Source organism: Giraffa tippelskirchi, chromosome 9, assembly GCF_054371585.1.
Source record: "Giraffa tippelskirchi isolate mGirTip1 chromosome 9, T2T-mGirTip1v1.2.pri, whole genome shotgun sequence".
NCBI classification, from domain to species: domain Eukaryota; kingdom Metazoa; phylum Chordata; class Mammalia; order Artiodactyla; family Giraffidae; genus Giraffa; species Giraffa tippelskirchi.
In genome coordinates, this window is record NC_137283.1 from 23,105,073 (window position 1) to 23,118,057 (window position 12,985).

At 37.4% G+C, this 12,985-nt stretch overlaps 1 protein-coding gene across 1 annotated transcript in view; it reads right to left on the reverse strand.

Annotated features, from left to right (window-relative positions):
- The window catches only part of CNTN4 (contactin 4), a 1,007,382-nt gene that overhangs the window by 768,978 nt on the left and 225,419 nt on the right, over window positions 1–12,985 (reverse strand). Inside the window, exon 3 of the mRNA XM_081528227.1 lies at window positions 10,604–10,659. The gene's annotated coding sequence lies outside the window, so the exon portion shown is untranslated. The remainder of the gene's footprint in view (window positions 1–10,603; window positions 10,660–12,985) is intronic.

Below are 12,985 nucleotides of genomic sequence, written 5' to 3' on the forward strand. Positions count from 1 at the left end.
AATTATATGGTATCCCTCCTACGATGAAAGTGCGATCATTTAATGTTCATACTGGGAAGAGGAAACTCCTAGAACACAGTAAGTAAAAAGAGTCCCAGGTAACAGCCAGGCCAGAGCTTTCCCTTTATAGTTGAGAAAACTTAGGCTCAGAGCTGTGAACGACTTGCCCAAAGTCACACATTTGCACCAAGTACAAGCCTTGAAGTTCAGAGCTGTGCTTTGTCCACAATGACAGTCAGAGTTCCTCACGTCAGTGGTGAGAATTTACCTTCCCCAAAGTGTTTTCTTTCTCCCTCAAGTGATGAAGGAGGATGATCTTACTTCCCCTAAAGAACTGAATAACATTTAGTTGTGCTTAAGAGAAATGGGAGACAATAGGATACATGCTTTAAACAATAAGCAGTCTTTACTTGATGATGATGATGATAACAGCCAATAGATTCTGAGCATGTATGATGCGCCTGGCACTTTCCTGCTCCTTATGGACAATATTTGCTTCTTCAAAATATGAAAATCTAACCCAAAAGTAGGTTCTAACATTTTCTGCATTTTTAAAACATATCATCTGAAGTTTGGAGTGGTTAAATAAGTTTTCCAGTATCTCATAGTAAATCTGTGACAAAATTGGGATTCAAACTCAGATCCTTCTTGATTCCAAGACCATGATTAATAACTGTTCTTTGAGATGCAGGTGAATAGGACCTACATGTTTTTGAATTTTAAGTGCCCATTAAGGAGTCAGACGCATTAAGAAATGCATCCACTGGAGTGGTTAGAGCAGCTAGTTGCACCCAAACTCCTACCTTCCCACACAGTGGTAAGGTACTAATAGAAACTTTGTGTATGAGAATCCAATAGGAACAGGAGACAGTTGTGCTGAGCTGCTTTCAGCTGGCTCTACAGAAAAATCACACTTGGCTGTAAAGAAGCTGTTGATTGCTTACACGGTTTCTGTGGCATGCCAGCTCTTCCTGCCAGCCTGCTCTTCCTTATCAAAGAGCCAGAGTTCCAAGTGAGGTGAGAATCCCACTTGACAAGCAGACATAAGCCATTTGGGGAAAATACAAATTAAAAGGCTCCAAGATAGAAATAGAAGCATTAGCAGCAGGAAGTGTCTTGGGGATACATTGTGTCAGATTACATAGGGGAATTGGGAGAATAAGTGAGTCACAGCCTCCCAGTGGATAAACCCTGCTGTGTCAGTAGCTGGGCAGCCACAGAAGCTGTATGAGCTATTTAAAGGTGCCAGCACCGTCTCAACGCCTTCAAGCTAGGATCTGCTTAGTAACATCCTTGAATCATGCACAGTTTGCACATTTCTCAAGCCACTTTAGCATCTGTCCTAACTTCTGATCTGTTATTCCAGGCATCATAATGGAATTTTAGAGACATTTTGCCTAATATCATCCAGTCATTCAGTCAATGAACTTAAACTACAATGTTGATTTCAAGGAGTTTCGGTTTTTTTAAAAAAGTAGTATCAATATGCTGTCATGGGACATATTTGGTCAATGTCTAGGCTGAGAAATCTCAATTTTAAGAAAGAAAGGCCCCATAGGGTTTCCCTGGTGTCTCCAATGGTAAAGAAAGAGAGGACTCCTCACAGCAGCCTGAGCAAAAAGTTAGTTCACTGGAAGAACAGAAGGAATCTCAGAGAACCTGCAGCTATTAAGCACAGCTAGAGTAAAATCACAATGAACAGGTCAGGGGCAAAGGTGCTACCTTTTCTCTGTTTCAGGGACCACGTGAGCACAGCTCTCTCTCTCGCCCTCTCTGCCATGATGTTTTCTTTACCCTTTTCGGATTCTTCTTTCTGTGTTAGTATGTAGTGAGTTAAAATAGCTCAGATTAGCATGATTCACTGGTTCCTTTGTTCAGGTCTCATCTAGACTCTGTGTGCTCATGACAAATTCCTCAAAGAGAAAAATCTCCTGCTCCAGTCACTCCTTGTACAAGGAGACACCTGGACGTCCTTTCTGCCGGGGCTGTGGCAACTGGATACTTCTAAGTGAAATCAGGGCTGTATACTCGGCAGACAACCCAAATATTTCTTTTGTATTCAACGGATTGCCTTGAATGTTCAGGTCTGATCTGACTCAAATTATAGCCAGGGTGTTTATCCCTGGTTAATGTATAATATGAGCGCTTAACACCAGGGGAGCCACTTCCTCACTGCCTTCTAAAACTCCCATCAGTAGCTGCCTGTGTGGTTTTTACCATGGTTCACTCAGGGCTTCTTGACTGCTAATCCTGTATCAAAGAAAATTCAATACAAGCCTCAGGGTTTCCATTTTCTATTGTTTAATGCATTTCCAGCTATTGGGAAAGAGTGGGAGGGGGTCTCCAGCTCTGGTCATTAACTAGTTACAGGCAAAGTACTTTACAGTTTAGAGAGTCTGAAACGACACAAGAAGATCCTGAACTAACCTCCTTCCATCGACACAAGGGATCGCCAGCTACATACAGAATAATCCCCTCAGAAAGAGACCTGAAAGCTGGATGAAGAGTCTCCAGAGCAAACAGTAAAAGGACAGCAAGGAGACAGCAGGAAAGGCAGTGATAAACGCTCGTCAAGAAAAATTCACACCCCAGTCAGATCAATCCACAGATGGGAGCAATTACAAAAGTGTGGTTATTTTCCCTGGAGAGTATGGGATTTGAAATCCACAAACACCCCAATGGCTAGATCCTGCAAAATGGAGATGAGCCCCTTAAACCTGTGGATTTGAAAACCAAAGGGGCACATGCTCAAGAAAACTATAAAACTACAGGGAACAGAAAATCTGCTTTATAAAAGGCTCTTGTGCAGAATCACTCAACACAAACAACAGCACAACCTAGATAGACTGAAAAGTGTGTGGGTGGTAGGTGAAAGGAATCCACATCTCATTTTGAAGGATCTGCCTGAGAGCCACGTACCAAATGGGACCCTCTTTGGGGACAAACTGAGAGCTATTTATGTGATCTCAAGCCCCTCAAGACTCAGTATGGAATTCTACTGTCTTCCCCAGGTTCAGTGCACTCCATGGAAGAAAATGAAACCTGAAGCTTTTGCTAAACTTAAGTATATGACCTAACTGTATACTACTCATGAGCTATAGGAAATTAACACTGGTCTGGGACACTTTACATTCCAGGACCTCGGCAGAAGGAAAAGCAAAACCACTTCTGTGTCATGTTTTCACAACACAACGCCCACAGCATTCTCACGTGAAAAAAATAATGTGAGCTCACAATATAAAGAGACAAACTATATGAGGGGGGAAAAGCTATGACAAGAATGAATCCACTAGCACAGTAAAAAGGATATGCAATGTAAGCACTCAAAATGAAGAAAAAAGATCATGGACATGAATAGAAAGTAAGAGTTTGGAAAATGTTAGAAAGGAATTGAACCCACAAGAAAACAGTAGAACATTATAAAAGATACACAGAAAGAAAAATCAAAGAAACCAAACAGGAGTTCCAGGAAAAAAATAATAGAAAATTTAAAAGCCAACAAACATTTTAAATAGCAATTAAGTCCTTTTAACAAAGATTCTTTATTTCCAGGCAATTGTTAATACTGCATTATCTGCCTTCTTCAGAGTCATCCATGGCCTTGTGACTTTGGCAATGAAATGTAAACAAAAGTGACATGTGTCCTTCATGAGAAAGTTTTCAGACTTAGTTCATGCTCCCACATGTCCTCTGAATTTGGCCTCAGCACTTATGGAATCATTTCCTGACAGTGATTCCATCAACATGATGATGGAATATGATGAGCAAAGCTCCCACATTAACTTGCACTGGGCATGTAACAAGAGGGAGAGATAAACGTTTGTTGTTTTTCCCCTAAGACTTAGGAGCTGTTTGCTAGTGCAGCATAAATTTGCTATTTTGACTGATATAAATGGTAAAGGACAGAGTAGACATTGATAAAGAAAGAATTTGAAAACTAGAGGAAGAAATGACAGATTTTCTCAAGAAGTAAAATGTGATGTAAAGAAACAGACGCTGAAAAGAATAACTAGGCATTATAGATAGGAGAAATAAATGGTACAAAAATGCCTATTTAGATCTACAATAAAGGACAATGGAAAAATGTTGAGTGTCAATATTCAAATAAATGATGAATGACAATCTTCCAAAACTGATAAAAGGAACGCGGCCTTAGATTGAAAGTAAGGCATCGCATGAGTAAAACTAAAAATAAGCACTTAATTGGAAAAATCATAATGAAACTTCAGAACTCCAAACACAGAGAAAATCTTAAAAGGAAACAAAGAAAAAGATCATCTATAAAAGATTGTCAGTGTGACTAACAGAAGACTTCAAAATCTGCAGTAAACAAAGAGTAAAAAACAACAGAACAGTATCTTCAAAGTACTGAAAGGAAAAATTTGGAAACTAAGAATTCCAATCCTAGTTCAATATCACTCCAAAATAATGGTTAAAAAAAAGAGACTTTGTCATAAACAAAGAGAACTTAACACTAAAAGAACCCACAAAAAATGTTTTGTGGGTATATTAAGTAAAAGGAACTTGATTAGGAAACTAGAAACAAATGACAAATGATAAATGGGTAAATGAATAGGGAATTCTATGTAAGTGAAACCTTAACTATGTTAAATGTAACAATAAGAATCACTAACTGATAAAAAATCAAGTTTCCATAGTATTTTACTATGTATATGAGAAAAATGTGGAACTTTGTGTGGTATAATTAGAAATAAAGTATTTTAGGTTTTATGTAAGAACATTATTAAATTTTGCAATGCTAAGTTAAAAATTAAAGGAGCTGTATACAAATGGAAACATAATAAGAAATTTGAAAAATCAAAGAATAGTTGAATAAAAGAAAAAATAGTTGCTCCATTAGAATTCAGAAAAGAAGAAATATGCAGAAACAAAAAATCTCACACAAAGTATGCTGACACAAAATAAGACAGTAGAAAGAATGGAAAGACTGTTTATGATTCAAAGTAAGTGTGAACTTTTAAATTCCTTTGATACATGAGAAAAACAATACATTGAAAAAAATATAGCTATACGCTACTAAAAGAAGACACACCTAAAATGACTAGTAAGGACTGGAAACAAACTAGAAACGGAACCCCTGGCAAATACTAATTTAAATAAGGGAGGAATTTTAATCTTAATATGATATGAAATAAATATGTCAAAAAGCATTACTGAGAACAGAAAGAGTATCATTCCCTAAAATCAAAGGGTCAATTCATTATGTTAAAAGAAGTCTAATGCCCACATCTCTTAAATCTCCTGCATTGCAGGTGGATTCTTTACTGCTGAAGTACCATCTGCCACCCTATTAGATATCAAACTCAGAATTTGAGGGTAGATATATATATTTTATTTGCCACCATAACTCTAGGTCCTACTGAAGATGCTGGCTTATAGTGAGCTACCAATAAATACTTCCTAAGAGGCAAATGATACAATCTCAGCTATTCTGGCTACTCACCATAGCATAATCCTTTCCATTATCCACAAGGAAAAGCAGAAAGCAACCATTGTATCAAATGGGGCAATTCACACAGTCATTTTTTCATAATGAAGATTAAACAATTCTTCTTAATGTTACAATGTATAGTATACTTCACTGAATAACTCAATTATCTTCTATATTCTCACAATATGATTTTAATTTCAATTTCCAAAGATAAAACCAAAGGTAAAGAAAAAAATCTCTACAATGTTTAAACAGAAAATAATCATAAATAATAAAAATGATAGACAATTGAATAATACATTTTCAGGCATTAGTTTATTTTCTTACTGGCAACACGTTGACTTGCATTCAGAAGTACATGCACAGACACATTTTAATACAAGGCCACAGGGATTGTTGTCTTAGTTCTAACATCACCCTCATGGTATGCTAATGCTCCTCTCAGCACAGGTAATGTTACTTCTGCGAGGGAAGGCTCTGTCAACTACTATAAAGAACACAGGAAGCATAAAAATCATGTTTCTCTGTTAAATATTCCCCTGCTTTATCAGAAGTCCCTACAGGACTGATTAAATTCATTAAGTGCTAGCAGAAATTCTACCGTGTTTTTCTTTCTGGCCAACATGCCTGTGGAGGGGGCGTTGAGGATGTGGGACGGTAACTGTGGAAAAGCTGAGTTGCCAAAAATCGTGTCACAGCCTAATACTTACAACCAAGTAACACTCATTAAAATACATCAATTATATAATATTACAAGTCTATTTTACTTCAATTTATATATATATACATACACACATATATGTGTGTATGTATATATATATATGTATATATAAAATAGAGGAACTGTTTTGTAACTGGCACCATGGTAAAAATTTGACATTTGTTCTTGCTATGTCTTACAAGAACCTGCCAAAATGGCCATTAGTACCTTTATATTATTGTTAGAGGAAAGTGTGGCTACAGAAGATGTGGTTAATGAATTTTAAACATGAACCCATCTCTGACCCCATCTCTCATAACCAATGGATTAAACCATGAATTTTTACAATTAGAAATCTGACTTGGTCTTTGGTTTTGGAGGGCATAGCAAAGCTTTGAGGAAAACCGTGTTTATTGATTTGAGCGAGAGCCCAAGGAGTCTGCTTATTTTGTTACACCCCCTACTCACCATATTTGAAAGAAAAATGTTGTCTTCCTAAAACATGAATTTAGTATTTTATTACTTCACTGATATATAATTCACATAGCATAAGAAGAGCTGGACATGACTGAGCGACTGAACAACAGCCACCACCATAAAATCTGGGCCAATGCAGAAGACACGAGAGGTTGGTTCGATCCCTGGGTTGGGAAGATTTCCTGGAGGAGGGGATGGCAACTCTTTCCAGCATTCTTGCCTGGAGAATCCCCCAGACAGGCTACAGTTCACAGGGTTGCAAAGTGGGACATGACTGAAGTAACTGAGCAAGCACACCCCATAAAATTCACCATTTACTGTACAATTCAGTATCTCTTAGTCTATTCACAGGGTCATGTCACTACCACCACTATCTGACTCCAGAAAAGGTTCATCACCCAAGAAAGGACACCATGGGCCCACTGGCAGCCACTTCACATTATTCTCTTTCCTTAATTCTTAGAAACCACTAACATACTTTCTGTCTCTATCATTTTTCCTATTCTGGAAACTTCATATAAATGGATTCATATAGTATGGAGCCTGTTGTGCTTGCTTCTTTCACTTAGTACAACACTTTCAAAGTTCATCCATGTTGTAGCATGTGTTGATACTTAATTTTCCTAATCTATTTAAATTAATACCATCCAACAAAAGATGAAAATTATGTACATCAATCCAGAAAAACTATTTTCTTCAATTTTCTCTATGTGTACAGGTTAGATGGAATGCTGTGGTTTTAACAAAGGAACTTGATGCAAGTTCATACACAATATTATAGTCTCCATTTCTCCATGTTACAGGTGGGGGAGAAAGAGTTTTGGAAAGATTAGTTTATCCGTTTGAGTATTTGAGCAGGAAATTAAGCACAGAGCTCTGAATACAAAACCTAAATTACTTTCACTTATTTGGTAGATATACAACAGGAAAAACAAAATGGTTCAGTGACCAAACCTACCATCTTTGGTTTGTAAGAGACAAACTCTTAGAAATCGAGCTTTTATTTTGTTTTGTTTTAGTCGCTAAGTCCTGTCTGACTCTTTGCAACTTGATAGACTGTAGTCCACCAGGCTCTTCTGTCCATGGGTTTTTTACTGGAGTGGGTAGCCATTTCCTTCCCCAGGGGACCTTCCCAATCCAGGGATCAAACCCCCATCTTCGGCAGGCGGATTCTTTACTACTGAGCCACCAGGGAACTTGAGTACCTGCCAGGGCCATATAGATAGCAAATGATGTGGCATGATGAACTGAAGGTAGAGGAAGGCATCTGCTGCTCAAATAAGCCCTCATGTCACCTGGGAATGCAGGCCCAGGGTAGAAAATAATCTGATTTCTTCTAAGAGACTCTGGAAATCATCACTGCATGTGAAATCTAATTTTCAAGTGTTAGCAACAAATTAAAATTTGTTTTTCTTTTTGAAATTAAAAGAAAAAGAGAAAATGCATGAACCAAAGCACACTATTTTGCAGCTGTTCTGTTCCACAGGCTACAAATAACAGATAACAAAAGGCTAAGACACCAGAGGGTGCCAGGGCCCTCTGTAAGACAGGGACAGAGGAGAATAAGGAAAATTTGAGGGAAGGTGATCCTCTGCCTTTCAACATTAATTCTGAACATCCCCAATCACTTAAACCTTTAAAGGCAGAAGAATTAGAATAGAAAAGATGTCATTGAATCCTTCATTCTTTCCATGAATAATTACTGAGTCATTCTTTGCGCATGTACTGTTCCATTCTAGGAATACCATAATGTACAATAAGATGTAATCACTGGCATCAGAGACCAAGGTGGGAGAGTAAGATAATTAGGCAAGCAATTGCAGGACACTTTGACTATCATGTCATTCATATTGATGTCAGCAGCCAAGAGAAGCTTAACTCAGGTAAAGGAAAACATAGAAGGCTTCCTGGAAGAACTGAGCTTTCATTTAGTGATAAATGAGTTGATCACACAAAGGTAGGAGAAGGGAGAAGATGGAGAAAAGGGGTGTTCCTGGAAGAAGGGCTACAGTGAGCAAAAGCAAGATAGAAGATGAGATATTTAAACAATTTAAAGAAATTCAGGTTGGACGAACCTACTTTGGAAAGTTTGGGGTGGGAGACAGAAAGGTAGACAGCTAAGCAAGAGCCAAATAATGTTGAAACTTCTGAAGCCATGTTAAACACCTGGAATTGATCCAACAAAAACAGGGAACAGTGGCAGATTTATCAGTGGTTCTGGTAGTTAGATTACATTTAGAATGTGATTTAAGATCACTCCTACTGCCTAGTGTGGGATGGATTTTAGCTAAAGAAGTCTGAGGAGGTAAAAATACTAGTTTTCAGCAAGTGTGAGAACACTCATATCTTGGAACAAGGCCAGCCTGGCTACCCTGGAGGATGAGAGACACAGGGAGCAGAGCCTCCCCCTACCCAACCTACAAGTTGACCTCAGACACACAGACACACCCAGCAAACTGTGGGAGTCAGTTTTGTAACAGAAGACCTAGCTAGCTGACCTGATAGACTCCTGAGAAATAATAAATGATCACTATTACAAGCCACTGAATGCTGGGGTGACTTTTTACAGAGTAAGAGTTAATTGGTTAAAGAATACCTTAGTTAATCTTGGCTTATGAAACTCATCTGGGAAATCAAATGTAATAAATTTTTCCTATATATATTTTTTTTCAATAGAGGGTGTTAAGAAAATTTCCTGAGACTCAAGAGTTTGCATTAATATAGCCCAATGGTATCAATCCCTATACTGAATCACAGAATATTTTGTTTTCTATTTCTGGGGAGACAATTTGGCCATCAGGATCTCTTGATGTAATAATTACCTAATTATTACATCTGTTCAAGTGACTTAGCCTTTTATTATCTATACAGCAATGCAATGAGATTTTCCTCTATCACCGTCTTCCAGGTTAGCACTTTTCCCCATGAATGTCTAGTTAACCATAGTTAACTTCAATGTTACTCTCTCCTCTTTTAAGGGCCAGGTCCTACTATGGGTGAACTATATCCTGAAAAAAGGTACAGTGAAATCCTAATCCTGAGACCCATGAATGTGACCTTATTTGGGGAAGGGTCTTTGCAGATGTAATCAAGTTAAGATGAAGTCATATTGGACTACAGTGGGCCTGACATAAGGACTGGCATACTCACATGAAGGAAGTATATAGACTCAAACACACGTGGGGAGAAGCCACGTGAAGACAGAGACTGGAGTGATGCAATTACAAGCCAGGGAACACAAGATGTTGTCAGCAACTTCTAGAAGATGGAAGACGCAAGTGAGAATTTCTCCTTTAAAGCTCTTAGAGAAAGCACAGCCCAGCCTACACTTTGATTTCATTCCTTTCTACTCAGTGAGAAAATAAATCTCCATTGTTTTAAGTCACCCAGTTCATGGTACTTTGTTATAGCAGTCTTAGGAAACTAAAAACAGTAAGTTTTACTTGTGTATATCTGTATCTTTTATAAAGAAAAAAAAATATGAAGTTCAAGACAGAGGGGGCACGCATGATAGTAACTTACAACACTCATGTTTTACCCCTAAAAGACTTCAATTTTAATGCCTCAACATTTGCAGATCTCCTTAACTTAGTATTTTGAAGATCTGACTTAAAATGTCCTCTCCATAAGTCATGGGCAAAAATGCAACGACCTTCATTTTATTCCCAATACTTTTTTCATGACACCAAATTCTGAACTTTTTGAATTATCATATTAATATGAACCACCTCAAGTATCTGCCTCAAGAACTGCCTCAAGTATCTTCTCCAGAAAGAACCCAGAGAGGGTGCAACTTCTAATTTTCAAGGTTCAAACTTGTATGACTTCACTACTTTTGTTAACTTCAACTTTCAGAAAAACATCAAAAATGATCTCACTGTATCACTCTAAGGAAAGGATCTAATGTTTCCATAGTACCTAAGGATGCTAATCCAAGGTGAAATACAGGTAAGAAAAAGGTAAGGGAAGCTTACCTTTTAGGGTAGATCTTGGGGCCACATGCCGTGGAGTTACTATATGTCAGTGATTCCTAGAATAAAAAAAAATAATAATAATAATGTAAAAATAAATACATTTTTCAAGGATAAGTATTCTTATATGTAGTTAATGCTTAACAATTTCCATTCTAAACAAATTAGAAGGAAATACAAATTAAAGACAGTTGGTATAGATTTCAGTCTTGACAGAATGGCCAAATTTAGGAGACAGGAGTTTGGGTTCTATGCTTTGTATCTCACTAGCTGTGTGAACTTTTTTTTAAACATGTATTTTTAAAAATTTTAAATTTTATCGAGGTAACCTTGATTGTTAACACTATATGTTTCATGTATACATTATACTTGTGTTTTTGTATGCCCCACCAAAACACCATGCTCATCACCAGAAATTTATTTTCTGTCACCTTTTACCCATTTTGCCCACTCCATGTCCCTCTTCCCAACTGGTAACAAATTTAAAAAGACACATGAACCACTATATGCACCATTTGTTGCAGCATTATTTTATTTTATTTTGACTGAGATGAATTTTATTTATTTATTTTTTTAATTTATTTATTTATCTATTTTTTACTTTGCAATATTGCATCAGTTTTGCCATACCTTGACATGAATCCGCCATGGGTGTACATGTGTACAGAACCCCCCTCCCACCCTCCTCCCCATCCCATCCCTTTGGGTCATCCTGGTGCACCAGTCCCAAGCACCCTGTATCATGCATCGAACTTGGACTGGCGATTCGTTTCACATATGATAATTTACATGCTTCAATGCCATTCTCCCATATCATCCCACCCTCACCCTCTCTCACAGAGTCCAAAATACTGTTCTATACATCTGTGTCTCTTCTGCTGTCTCGCACACAGGGTTATCTTTACCAATTTACTAAATTCCATATATATGTGTTAGTATACTGTATTGGTGTTTTTCTTTCTGGCTTACTTCACTCTGTATAATAGGCTCCAGTTTCATCCACCTCATTAGAACTGATTCAAATGTATTCTTTTTAATGGCTGAGTATATTCCATTGTGTATATGTACCACAGCTTCCTTATCCATTCGTCTGCTGTTGGACATCTAGGTTGCTTCCATGTTGCAGCATTATTTTAAATAGTCAAGGTACAGAAACAACCTAAGTGCCCATGAACAGATGAACGGATAAAAAAAGATTCATATACAATGAAACACTACTAAGCCATAAAAAAGGTGAAATCTTACCATTTGCAACAATGTGGATGGACCTTGAGGGTATTAAGCTAAGTAAAATGAGTTAGAGGGAAGAAGACAAATCTGTATGACTTCACTCATGCTTTATATAAGGGATATTAAGAAAACTAATAAACAAAACAAAATAAATGAACAAACCAAATCAAACTAGCTGCCTGACTTGCTGTGTAACTACTGAGCAGTCGTTTCACCACTTGATGGCTTCTTAGTTAGTATAACAACTTTAGAAGCCTGGTATTCAGATTCAGTAAGAGTGACCATTTCCTAAGAAAATATGTTACAAAGTGATTTTAAATAATGAAAAACAAATAGGAGGCATGCCACTGTTTTTGTTCATTTTATGATTATGTAAAATGAATGTAACAAAACTCTTCCAATAAATCTGGCATTATGTCTGCATGCTAAGTCGCTTCAGTAGTGTCTGATTCTGTGCAATCCTATGGACTGTAGCCCCCCAGGCTCCTCTGTTCATGGGATTCTCCAGGAAAGAATACTGCAGTGGGTTGCCATTCCCTTCTCCAAATATGGCATTATATCTTCTCTTAAATCCACCAAGTTAAACTTTAACTGTGAAATACTTTTCTACCTGAAAGTACTTTTCCTTGAAGCAACAGTGTTCTCTCTAAGGAAAATATATACATATTACTAAAAATAGATGAATAGTGTTAGTTGCTCAGTTGTGTCTGACTTTTTGCAATGTCATGGACTGTAGCCCACCAGGCTCGGCTGTCCATGGAATTCTCCAGGCAAGAACACTGGAGTGAGTTGCCATTCCCTTCTCCAGGGGACCTTCCTGACCCAGGGATTGGGATCGAACCCAGGTCTCCTGCATTGCAGGCAGATTCTTTACTGTCTGAGCCACCAGAGAAGCCCATAAATAAATAAATAAATAAATATATTTGTAGCTTCATGTTTATGTGTATGTGTATATCTTCCAACTTTAATTCTGAGTAATATAATTGTCTTTTTATAATTGAAAATATCATTGTATGTGTGTGTGTGTGTATAGGCCACTCAGAAGTATCTTTAACTATAAAATTCTAGTCTAATTTACATTTAAACATAGCATATTTGATTGAGATAGAAATAGAATCTCTTCTTGACTAGCCATAAATACGTTATCACTTCTTA